Below are 12,561 nucleotides of genomic sequence, written 5' to 3' on the forward strand. Positions count from 1 at the left end.
GCAGATGAAAACTAACAGCTACGGCAGAGCGGGAATTATCTGTGGATGGTATTTGCGCAGGACTTCCGGCATGAATGGCCGTCTTGCTTCCACTCTGCCTGGAAACCTTCCCAGGAAAGGTGATGCTTTAGGAGAGGATGAAAAAGGAGAGGATAGGAGGCAGCCTCCTCCAGCAGGGCCAGGCAAGTCCTCCCAGAGCCGGCCTGTGAAGAAGACAGCCTCTCCCACCCTGTTTGCCACCACAACACGTGCCTACCTACTGAGTTACAAGGGACTTGATGGAGAGGAGCCTGACTCTCTCCCTGATGCGCTCCTCCTTCCCTTGCTTGATTCAGACCCGAATTCTTCCAGGCAAAGGCAACCAGGCCTGTTGTAGAGGGAATCCCCTCCACTGACTTCCTGCTAATTCAGAGGGAGCGGGCTCTGTGGCAGACAAAGGGAGGAGGCACCAAGCAGACCGGCCACCCAGAAAAGGATAAGATGCCGGGTCATCTCGCAGACTCTGGGGTTTCCCCCGGGGGACACCATGCCCTGGACAGGGACCGGGCCAGGGCGCAGGGTGTTGGAAAGACACACATCAACAATGGGACTGGCTAGGGAGGAAGGGGAGAAGAAGGGAGGGATGTTGAGTGAGACCAGAGGGATGATCAGTGGCAAGGACCAGGGAGCACTGGTCCTGGTCATGGTAGGAGGAGCACAGATCACAGCTCAGAGGGAAGAAGAGCACTGGACTTGACCCTGTGGATCTGGGTTCAAGACAGTTCTGATCCTCACTAGCGCGACATGTCTGGGGGCCCTGCCTTCCTAAAAATCAAAATGCTTCAGCAGGGGGAAGGGATAAGAAATAGGGTCACAGGGGCTATAGAAAGCAGGAGATCCTACCCAGGCGGCTGGGGGGGGGGGGGGAGTGGGGGGATGGGGGGTGGAGGAGGAGAGTGCTGTGCACCTGGTGCGGAAGGCACCAGCCCAGGGCACATAGCACCACACTGCGAACTGTCCTCACCAGGCCTTTGGCCACTGCACACTTTCTGAACCAGAGAAAACTCCTAGTAAACTCCAAGCCAAAAAAGAAGAAGATGTGAGGCCCTAGAAATAAGGAATGTATGCAGGAAGGCAAAGGGAATCCCTGGGACCAGAGAAGAGGAAAAGTCCCAGGAAAAGTCCCAGAATAACAGCCTTACTGGTCATCCAGCCACAACAGCGGGGTAGAGGCAAAGTCTGCAGGGAGCAGGTTGGAGCTAAGTGTCTGATGAGACTGACCTAGAAGAAAATTCTTCTTCTTCTTTTTTTTTCTTAAGTTTCTTATTTATTTCAAGAGAGAGCGAGAGAGAGAAAGAGCACAAGTGGGGGTAGAGAGAGAGGGAGAGAGGGAGACTTCCAAGCAGGCTCTGTGCTGCCAGCACAGAGCCCATCGTGGGTCTCGACCCCATGAACCGTGAGATCATGACCTGAGCCAAGATCAAGAGGTGGACACATAACTGACTGAGCCATCCAGGTGCCCCGAGGAAAATTCTCCTGAGAGGCTACTGGTAAGTACCAAGAAAATGAAAGCAAAAAAATTAAGCCAAACAAAGCAGTTATTAACTTCAGGGAAAGAAAAAAACAAAAAGAAACATAACCATAATATAATAGTCCGCTGTGAATAATACTCAAATAGGCACAATGTGAATCCTGAGTATTGATTTAACTAAAATTTAAATATTCTATATAGAGGGTAAGAGTCAGAGGAGACGGCAATGTAAGAGAACTAAATCCTCATTACCATAAAGAGAAAGTCAACAGATAATATAATTAATGCATTAAACCGCACTACACGTATTATTTAGACCTATGTATGTATGTAAATGTCAGAAGAAACATACCAAGTTGAAAGCCATCGCTTCTAAGGAGGGAGGCTGAGAGGTAAGAGAAGGGTAAGGCAGAGAAATACTGGCTGTTGTTAGAACCCTTATAAGCCTTTTGACTTATAACTATGAGCAAGTATTACAATCAGTGATTTTTCTTATTGGTAAAATACCCAAAATGAAGTTTACCATCTCAATCACTTAAGTGTGCAGTTCAGTATAGTTGCAAGTATATTCGTGTCATCGTGTACCATGAGGTTTCAAAATCCTCAAACCCTGACCTTCTACGGTTGGCAGTAGAGGGAGGCTTTCCAGTGAGACGGACAGCAGGCTCTTTCTTCCCCTACCCTTGTCCCCTAAGCGGCATCTTGTCCCACTCATTACTGCAGACACCAACAGGATGGACTCAGAAAACAGCCACCATCCCTTTCAAATAATGCTCTGCTGTGGACACAGTTCCTTTGCCGTAATCCCCAAAGCACAACTAATGAGACTAGAATGATTCGATAAGACTTTTCTAACAGCCTAGAAATACAAAGGGGAAAGGAGCAAGAGGGACACTCATCTACCCAATCTGCCCTTTGTCGGTCCACTTAGACCCTCTCCGGGGCTCTCGCTTTACCCTTCCTAGCCCCTGCCCATCTGTACGGAGACAGTCCGGCTTCCTCCAAGTCTGTATTCGCCAGAGTAAGGCCCCAAGTTTCTCCTCCGCCACCCTGACGTGCTCTTGACCATTCGTGTTTCCTAGTTAACAGCCTTCCTCTTGTCCCGGTGACCGCCACTGTGCAGCGTTACCCTTTAGGGAAGCCCACACCTCCTGCTCCAAGCCAGAATTCAACATAAAATCCCCAGTAATTTACGAGGGGACACTCACATATGGAAATGAGAAGGGGGGGACAAAAAAAGGGGGGCTCTTACTGTGGACAAAGTAGTAAACTTTCCGAAGCCTCAGTTTTCTCATCTGTAAAATGGGGGTGAAAGTATCTGTTTCAATCTCCGGGTGGTTCTCAAGATCCCATCAGATGATGGATAAAAGGCAGCGCGGTGAACTCCAAAGTCCCTCGCAACTGTGAATTATTACTGTTAACAATACTTTTTGAAAATTAGCAGACTACAAAGAGATCTTTGAGTGGCGGGAGACCAGAGCACTGAAGTTAAAAGCCTCCACCACTGGGGAGCCCTGTCCCAAAGTTAACCATGGGGTATTCTTGTCTGGTTGGTCTGTTATCCAACCTGCAACAGTGCCAGCTGCCCTGCCTGGAGCTACAGACGCCCCGGGCACAGTCCTTGATGCCTGAGGCAAATGGCTCCAAACACCTGTGCCACTTCCCCTTCATAAAATAAAATTGCTCACTAATGCTCTCCGGCTCCTTTCATACGAATGGCAACAGCCGTTGTTCTTATTGGATTGTAGATGAATCACTTGGAAAATATTTTTGGGCACATTATAGAGGCAATAACATAAAAGTACCTGGAAAATGGTTCTGTTTTGTTTTCCACTTTGCAAACCCAAACTGGAGCCTGGGGTTGTATTACATATTTTTGTCTTTTTTTTTTTTTTTTTTAACAGAACTGTTTTGCTCATTTCCTCTCCGTGCTGGGAAAAGGGACATGTTAATCACTCCTGAATGGGAAGCAAAACCCTTCAGAGGGTCTAGCTCAGTCTTCGGCAGGAAAAATTTCAGCGAGGGGAGAGGTCAGCCTTAAAGGCCAGCCTTCAGATCTAGGAAGAGGGACAAGTAAGAATGTCTCCACATCTGCACGTCTGTCTCCACTGAGGACAGGAGAGAAGAAAATGGCAGGAAGACGCTGTTAAGCTTAGTCTACAGATGTAGCTTTCGATCATCTTAAATAGACCCTGTTTTTAAAAAGCATGGATTTATCTAACATCTGAGGCCTTATTCAGTAGGAAGGAATGTGGGATCTGATCTCCTTTCTCCACAGTCAACTCCAGGCTGGATGACCCCCAACAGGTTGCTTAACATCTCTGGACCAGTCACTTCCCCAAAGAGCAGAAAGTAAATAATATCTTACCTCCACCGGAAGATCCTGAAATCCCCTAGGGTTCAAGAACTACAATTCCTCACTGAAGGGTCTCTACCAACGAATACTTTTTTTTTCCCCCTTTTCATTTTTCAGCTAAAATCTGAGACCTAGAGTCTGAAGGCCCAAAGTGCAAGACCAAAAGCTGCAATGTTACCAAACCTTGGATATAGGACTTAACCTCTCTGGGCCTCACCCACGTGTCCATCAAGATGACAGTCACTGGCACCACAGCTAATGCTCACTAAACGTGGCATCATCCCCCTTCCAGCTTAAGTACCAAAGTCACCCTCCAAGCCCAGAACAGCCGCATAGCTCAGCTCTTTCCCCTTGATTTCCTGTCTTACTTTACTCCCTTTAGGAAAAGATGGCTTTGTCCATTCCCTACCAACTAATGTGCTATTAGTTAAGTTTTCTCTTGTGGCCAGATATTACCTCTGAATTATAAGCGGAAACGCGGAGATGTAAGAAAGAGCCAGGGGGGACGGGAGTAATTAATGAGACAAAGCCGTGAGCCAGACCCCCTATTTCTGCTCGGGTCTCATTAACCAGCCAAGGCTGCCCTGGGTTGGAGGCCCTCTTCCCTTACCTGTCCCTCCCCACTCGGCTGTTCTCTGTTGTACCTCCTACAATATTGGATCTGTTAAATGCTTTATATTCCGTTTGCCAACGCAGGGATGATTCAGAACAAGATTGGGTTATTACAAATTCAGGAGGCAGTACACACACGGCTGTCATGTTTCAGTTACCCTTTCTCTCAGTTTAATAAAATTTGCCACACTAATACAAAGCCATCTTTTATCGTTTTCCCTGCAGTTGTAACAACTTGTCCAGCTCCCTCCTGCTAATTAAAGGAGGGGATACAGCAGCTCATTGGAAAGCGAGTTTCCGGGGAGGCTGTCAATATCTTCGCAGCCACTTAGCTCTGGTTCTTATGGTCCTTTAACCACCCGCTCCTCCATGATACGAGCCCTAATGAGGTCAGCAGCTGGTGGCGACAAAGCCGGCAGAGCCGCGCGCGCGGTGGCGGTGGTGGCCGGGCACCTCCGCCCGCTGGCAGGAGAGCAGCACAGCGCTCCCCACGGGCCGGATGACGCGGGCTCCGCAGTCCGTCCTCCCACGCCTGCCCCAGCATCACTGCCTCGGCCCCAAGCGTGTGTCACCTCCCTGGTGAAGGGTCCCCAGCAGGATAAGCAGGACTGGGGCGGAGGGAAGGGGGGAGGGGGTGTCAGACGCGCCCCCCTCGCCCCGCCCCCGCGTGGAGCAGATCACCGGAAAGGGGGAGGAGGTGGGAGAGAAGGAAATGGGGGGGGCGGGGGTGGGGAGAGAGGCGCTATAAACAAAGAGCTGCCCTTGTGCGAAGTCCTGAGATGGGTCCAAAGCAGCCGACTTCCGGAAGGCCCACGCTTTGTTCGTCATCCCACTCGGGAGGCTTCAGGGAGCGAGGCGGGGAGAAGGGCGGCCGTCTCCACTGAGAACATCTACTTCCGCGCCCGGCCCCATCTGTCCGGCTGATTACCTGCTACCGCAGCCGGGCCGCTGCCCTTTCAGAATAAGGAGGCGCGGGCGCATCGTCATTCCGGGCGCAGGCTGCCTCCCCACGCGGGGTGGGCAAGCGCCCACGGGCTGCGTCTGCAGGGAGCCCAGGGCCTGGGGAACTCCCACCCCCCCAGGGCAGGAAGCCTCTCAGTCTCTTGCGTCTGATGGGTGGGCGAGTTGGGGGGGGGGGGGGGGGTGAATCCTGCCCCAGGAAGCACCTGTCTCCTCTCTGGGTCCTAAGACCCTTCCCAACCGTGAGTCGCTGGGACCCCACTCCTGACGTAGCGTAACGTCGGAGAATCGGAGCAGACAGGGCCAAGGGCAACGCAGGGGCAGGGGCGCTCTCAGCCGGCTGCCCCTGCCCGCCCCTCGGCTCAGCCCGGCCCCCTGATTAGCATGCGGCGGCCGTCGCCCCCTTCCGTCGCCCCGCGCGCGGCAGCCCGGATTCCCGGGCCCTCTCGCCGCGCGCGCACACTAATAAGTTTACAAATGGAAGCCGGTGGCGCCGGTTGCAATAAAAGGCAGAAGCTCCGCTCGGGCGCTTCAATGAGAGCATTTTCCCCCCTAACAAGGGGCTGGATTCAGCTGCCTGCCGCCGTCTGAGCTGGACGAGTTGCCAGAGTAACGAAAGCCTAGCGCACACGTGGTGAGAGGGAGCCGGGCGGGGGCTCCAGGCTCGGCCGGTCACCGCGCCGTCCACGCCCAGGCCCCAGGACTCTTCCTTCGGGCCACCAATCCATTCCTCCCGGACGTCACCAAGCCCCACTCCCCAGCTTCCCCACTGCACATGTTCTCACCACGATGGCGACGACGACCCCCTCCCCCCGCCCCGCACTCCCACCCCGCGCCAACCCCCAACTTCCAAAGGCTTCCACAGGCTCCCTGGAAGTCTGTATTGAATTCATGAGACACAGCTGGCACACTTACTCCGGGAGGGACAGATAATGTACCAGGCCCTCGGGCATCAGTCGGGAGTCAAACGAGACTGGTGGCTGGTGCTCAAGGTAGGCCCGGGAGGCACAACCGATCCCAGAACAGGCAGATGGGGATTCATAAACTCTCTGAACAAGAGGTGGGCTTCTATGAAGCTCTACGAAGGGTGGCGGGGAATTCAGAGCCAATAACCAGGAGTGCCACATGGAATTTCCTTGGATGGAGGACCAAAGGCCAGAGTTCCATGAATGCTTAGGTCAGCTAAGCCAAAGAAGCCTGCTGGATGGTGAACAAAGGGCACCCATCCCACCCTTAACCACAAGATGGCTGCTGCCGCTCCCTGCCAGCCGCTGGCCTAGCTTGGCCTCGGACTGAACTTAGTTTTTGGTCCTCAGTTCGTAGAAGTTCACATTTTACTCCAGAAAGTTCAAGTTGTCACCCACCCACCCTGCTTTCTTCCCCGGAACCCGGAAATATAGGGGTTGTCTTATCTCTTTTTTACAAGCTTTTCCTTGGGCACTAGTTCATCCAGGCCCTAGAAAGTGTCCCCTAGAGCCCAGAGAGGCTGGGGGATAGGAGAACTTGGAACTTGGCCCTCCTGCACTGAAGGCTTCCCGACAGCTGCCTTCCCCATGGCCATATGCTAGTAACCTAGGAGAAGCTAGGTCCAAACACAGTACTCACTGGCCAAGCACCCCCTAGGCCATACAGGAAAAGAGGCCAATAATAGACTCCGTCCATATGTCCAATACAGAAAGAGCCTACTTCGTTTGTAAGGGACAAAGAAGGGGTTTGCCTCAGGGAGGGGAGGGTGGGGTAGGCGCTGAGCCAGCTGGGCCCCTGCCTGCATGACTGACATCTCAATAATCACACGCTTCCCACAGCCCAGTGGTCAGAATGCATCTAGTTCAACCACACAAGGCCAGAACAGGGCTCGTGTCCGTGGTGAGGATCCCCACCGCCACCAAGCAGGTGGGCCACACGTCTTTGGGGACAGCCTGCCCACCCTGGTCCCTCAGACCCAGTTTCTCCCTTTTCTCCACATGACAGCCCAATATCTAATCAGCACTAAGTCCTGTGGATTCTGCCTTCTAGAGATCTCTCAAGTTTGTCGACTTGCAGACCTTAGTTTCAGCTTACATTTCTCGTGAATATCTGTCGCAGCCTCATGATTTTTCCACCTCCTGTCGTCTAGCCACCCTACCATCCCCAGAGGATCTCAACCTGTTCCCTTATGGATAAATCCTTGCCGGTGGCTTTCTGGTGCCCTTAGCCTGACACAAGGCCCTTCACGTCTGATCTCTGCCACCTCTCTGGCTTCTCTCTCCCTTGCACCTTGGCTCCAGCCTGCCAGCCGTTGCCCAGACACAAATTCTCACTCAATTCTGGGTGTCTGTTGAAGCTCTTCCCTCAGCCTTACTATGCACTGAAAAGGGCGGGCCTACGCCGGCCGACTCCATCTTGTTCTGTGTTCTTCACCTTGACCACGCCTCCTCCCCTTGAGTAACCTCCCGCTCACCTGTTCAAACTTCCTAATCAAAACACGCCCCGGTGACCTGCGTAACAGGACTCCGACCCTTCCCCAGCCAATCGGCTGAGGCCACAGCCATTACCTCACCAACTGCCCCTAGACCCCAATAAAACCTTTGTGCTTTTGAAACTTGCTCTCTCTCCCCGGTATCTCACCGCTGCGTCGGTGCAGGTAGGGGATTGAGCTCGAGCTAGCTCGAATAAAGGCTCTTTTGCTTTTGCATTAGACTCGGCTCCCTGGTGGTCTTTGGGGATCACGAATTCTGGGCATAACAGCACCACCTCTGTTTCTTCCCTTGGCTGCCTCCTGTACATCCTTCTGGACTCAGCTTAGGTGTCACCTCCTCCAGGAAGCCCTCCCCATTCCCTGAGTTTGCCCCTCAAATATACTCACCTGTTCTCCTTCTCCACTGAGCTTCTCAGGAGCAGAGCCCGGCTCCCTCCTGACTTTTCAACAAGGCCTTACTGGCAAATGATCAAAAGTGATCAGAAGTCAGATATGGGTTTGATTCTCAGCTCTTCCATCTGGGAAGGTCATTTCATTTCTCTGAATCACAACCGCTTCCTTATTAAAACGGATAACGGGGGCGCCTGGGCGGTTCAGTTGGTTAAGCTTCCGACTTGGGCTCAGGTCATGATCTCACAGTTCGTGGGTTCAAGCCCCGCATCAGGCTTTCTGCTATCAGCACAGAGCCCGCTTTGGATCCTCTGTTCCTTACCACCACCCCCGCCTCTCCCACGCACACATGCTGTCTCTCTCTCTCTCTCTCTCTCTCTCTCTCAAAAATAAATATTAAAAAAGCAACTAAAACAGCTAACAATATTATCGTAAGACTTGGGGCTAAACGAACTAATGTGTTTAAAGGATGTCGCACAATGCCCAGCACAAGGTAAGCGGTCTGTTCTCGCCGCTACGTGTATTTCCTCGGTATCCAGCACATAGGGCATGTTTCAACCACTTAGCCACGCTTGCTGAGTAAGTGACTGCGTGAAGGGAAGAACAGCACGTGGCTTAGAGTATCTTCACCAGCCCTGGCCCTTCTCCCCCAGATGGGCTTTGGTTTGTTGGTAGCCTGTTTCATGTGGGTCCACAAAACCTGGGGGCTGGTTCACACTCCTAACATCAGATGTATGCAGTGTAGACAAGAGTCAAACCCCGATACGTGGATGGGTAAGCAGCAGGAAAGAGAAACACGGATAAGTCGGAGGGTCTCTGGGCCACCCTGGGGCTTGGGGAGGAGAGAAGCAGCTGCGGGAATGGTCGTGTTCTTCTGGAAGACAGACAGTGTCCTATGTAAAGAGGCCTCCCCCGCGTCTCCTTGTCTTTGCTGCGTCCTGACCCCTGGGGAATATGTGTGCTGCTCCTCTGTGTGGTCTGGGAGGCCCTTCCTCTCCACAAGACCCTCTCACAGCTTTTGCCTTTGCCGGGGCAGAGGACGCCCAGAGTGGCTCTCCAGCAGCAGAAGGAACTAACGGGAACGGAACGGCTCTGGTCAGCAGCACCCCGCTTCCTCCGAGGCAGGAGGGCAGGGGGCCTCGCTGGTGGGTGGGCAGGGCTGGTGGGTGGGCAGTAGGGCCAAAGTAGGAGGGAAAGAAGAGAAGGCGGCTTCAAGCCCAGCAGGAGCTGCCCCCAGATGCAGATCTAGAACACAAGGCGGGAAGTCTCCATCAAAACGGGCTGAACTTCAAAGTCTGCCGCAAGCTACCCTCTCCTGCCTGCCTCAACCCCCCGGGGAACTGGGAATGCTCGCGTTCCTGTTCCAAAGCTGCTGCCTCTGAGAGCCACCCTCCTACGGAGACCACACACAGGGGGCTGGCCAACTCGCTCCCCTCCCGGGCTGTTTTGCAATTTTAATTTCTCACCTTCCTAAACAGCCAAGATTGATAGCATACTTGACAGAAATATTTAATTTTCCAAATGCCTATTATTCAAAGGCTGTGGAAATCTCCAGCCCTCATATTTCTGCATTAATATCCATCTAGCGCCAAGGCCAAAGAAAGATCTTCCCAGAGGCATGGGAGAGGGGAAGAGGAGGAGGGGGAAATCCTGGGCAGAGAGGAATGACCCCTAGAAAACCACCCACGAAGCTCACACCACTCTCCTAAACCAAATCAAACGTTTAGGCTTTTTATCGTTGTTATTAACATCCCCGAGTGGTTACTACATGCCAGGTACGTGCTAAGCGATTTTAACAGCTATCTTGTCATTTAATTCACAACTCTGTGAGGCAGCCACTGTCACTATCCCATTTCTGAGATGAGGAAACTGAGGCACAGAGTAATCTAAAATCACCCAACCAGTAAAGGGAAGGGCTGAAATTAAAGCCCCCATTTTTACCGAGTCTTACCCACCATCATACTGTCTCTTTTGTACACATGATAGAAATACTCTTTTTCTAGTAAGTAGTACTTCTATGCTATAGTCAATTTCATCTCCTATCTCATTAAGTAGATTCACTGATAAATTCAGTGTGCACATATGTCTGAGGTCCCTGTCACACACGGAGCACTGCTGTGGGGAGAGCATAACACACGGAAGGTGAGGTCTCTTGTCTACCATGATCTGAAAATCCATCTGGAAAACTGGTCATATATGATCCCTGCGCAATCTATACAGATATCGAATCATTATGTCGTGCACCTGACACTAATATCATGCTAAATGTCAATTATGTCTCAATAAATGAACTTAAACACCGGGCATGTCTGCAAACAAAACAAAACAAAACAAAACAAAAACAAAAACAAAAAAACCCAAACCGGGCATGTATGCAAACAATGCAGCAACAAAACAAAGCAGTCTGATAACACCACCTACCCAGGGGACTCAACTCTGAGATCAAAGAAGAAACAAGACTTCAAAATAAATAAGAGACCCTCCCAGACTCCACTCTATGCCTAATGCAGATAGAGTTTATTCACACTAAATGCAAAAATGGACATGAAGACCAGGGAGGCAGGCAGGCTGGCAAGGGCGACAAGAAGCAACTGGTAAAGAGGAGAGAGGAGAAGATCATGAAACAGACAAAGGACCCAAGAAGTTAGCGGTATGGGGCCACGTGATGTGGGCCACAGAATATCCGGGGGATAGCTCATGTTTATCATAATGACCCCGAGTAATGAGAAAAATGATCAAACTGTGTTCTGTGTACAGGGAGCGCCCAGGTGGCTCAGTCGGTTAAGCGAATGAATGCCTCTTGATTTCCGCTTAGGTCATGATCTCACGGTGCGTGAGTTCGAGCCCCACGTCGGGCTCTGTGCTGACAGTGCAGAACCTGCTGAGGATTCTCGCTCTCCTTCTCTCTCTGTCCCTCTCCCCTGCCTCTCTCTCTCAAAATAAATAAATAAACTTAAAAAAAAAAAAAAAGATGCCTGTTAGTGAAACTTTTTTTTTTTAACGTTTATTCATTTTTGAGAGTCACAGAGAGACAGAGCATGAGCAGGGGTGGAGCGGAGAGAGAGGAAGACACAGGATCCAAAGTGGGCTCCAGGCTCCGAGCTGTCAGCGCAGAGCCTGACGTGGGGCTCGAACCCACGGACCGTGTGATCACGACCTGAGCCGAAGTCAGACGCTCAACCGACTGAGCCACCCAGGCGCCCCTTAGTGATACTTCTCTCATGGCCATTTGGATGGCAATGTTTAAAGTGGCCAAAATATATATATATTTTCACATTTTGGCACTTAAAGAAGGAAGTTATACCCTGTAACTCATTCTGTAGTGAAGCAGCACAGCCTGACTAGGACTGGGAGCTCCCGGTGGAAAGATTCTGTCTGGCCCTCTCTGCTCAGGACGCAGCACTGGTAAGCACCCGACAAAACATGACCGGCCTTCACAGGGGTGCTGGTGCCCACATGCCTCATGCATGCACAGCTGAGAAGATAGAGGAAGCTGGGGAGCCCGGGCCCCCTCCAAAACCAGGCCTGGGGAGCCCAGGACCTCACTTTCCCAGCTCCCAGGAGGCCGAGCTTAGAGCAGAATTGCCACTCCTTGGCCCAAGGGGGTCTTTGCTACCCCCCACGGAGTCACCACCACCATTCCTTCTCTGGAAGGAATCCTAACATAGGTTGTCAGCACATAAGAAAGGAGGTGCCTCTACCTCCCTTTGCCTGCTCCTAAATGGATCTAGTCAACTGCTGCCTGGAAAGGTGACGGAAACAAAGCCAAACAACAAAGCAAAAAGGTGAGCGTCCCTTTGGTGAGCAAAGCTCATCACTATGGTGAGGCCCTATCAAGGACCTCAGAAGTCTCTGTAAAACCACCCACTCACAGGTGATGAGCCAGAGCAAGAAGAAAAGTAAGACACAAGACAGGGACCCACCGATGGAACCCATGCCATGTCCGAAAGGTGAAAACGTCTGCCTGCTTTCTTTCTACGTGAACCTAAAACGTCCCCTGAAGCCATCTCGCTCCCCTCTGTCAACTGAATACGTTGAACCGTCACGGGCACATCATCGACTCACTTGTTCATTGTTCATTGACTCACTTGTTCATACCTCTACGTCAGCATGACTGAATGAACCAAAAACATCCATGAGGCTTTTTACTTACTTCATAAGGGGGAAAGGAGCTAATATTTCCCAAGCACTTACTCTAATACAGACACTTCACGTAGGCTCGTCTCATTTAATCTCGTAATAGCCCTCTAAGGTAGATATTATTTCCATTTTATG

General features: G+C 51.6%; 1 protein-coding gene and 1 non-coding gene across 2 annotated transcripts in view; both read right to left on the minus strand.

The window, feature by feature from the left end:
- GRIK4 (glutamate ionotropic receptor kainate type subunit 4) overlaps positions 1 to 12,561 on the minus strand; it is a 429,733-nt gene that overhangs the window by 376,209 nt on the left and 40,963 nt on the right.
- On the minus strand, positions 11,401 to 11,485 carry TRNAR-UCG (transfer RNA arginine (anticodon UCG)). Its single transcript has one exon. It is a non-coding gene; the product is annotated as a tRNA-Arg (tRNA).

This window comes from Panthera onca, chromosome D1 (genome assembly GCF_046562875.1).
Source record: "Panthera onca isolate mPanOnc1 chromosome D1, mPanOnc1 haplotype 2, whole genome shotgun sequence".
Lineage (NCBI taxonomy): Eukaryota > Metazoa > Chordata > Mammalia > Carnivora > Felidae > Panthera > Panthera onca.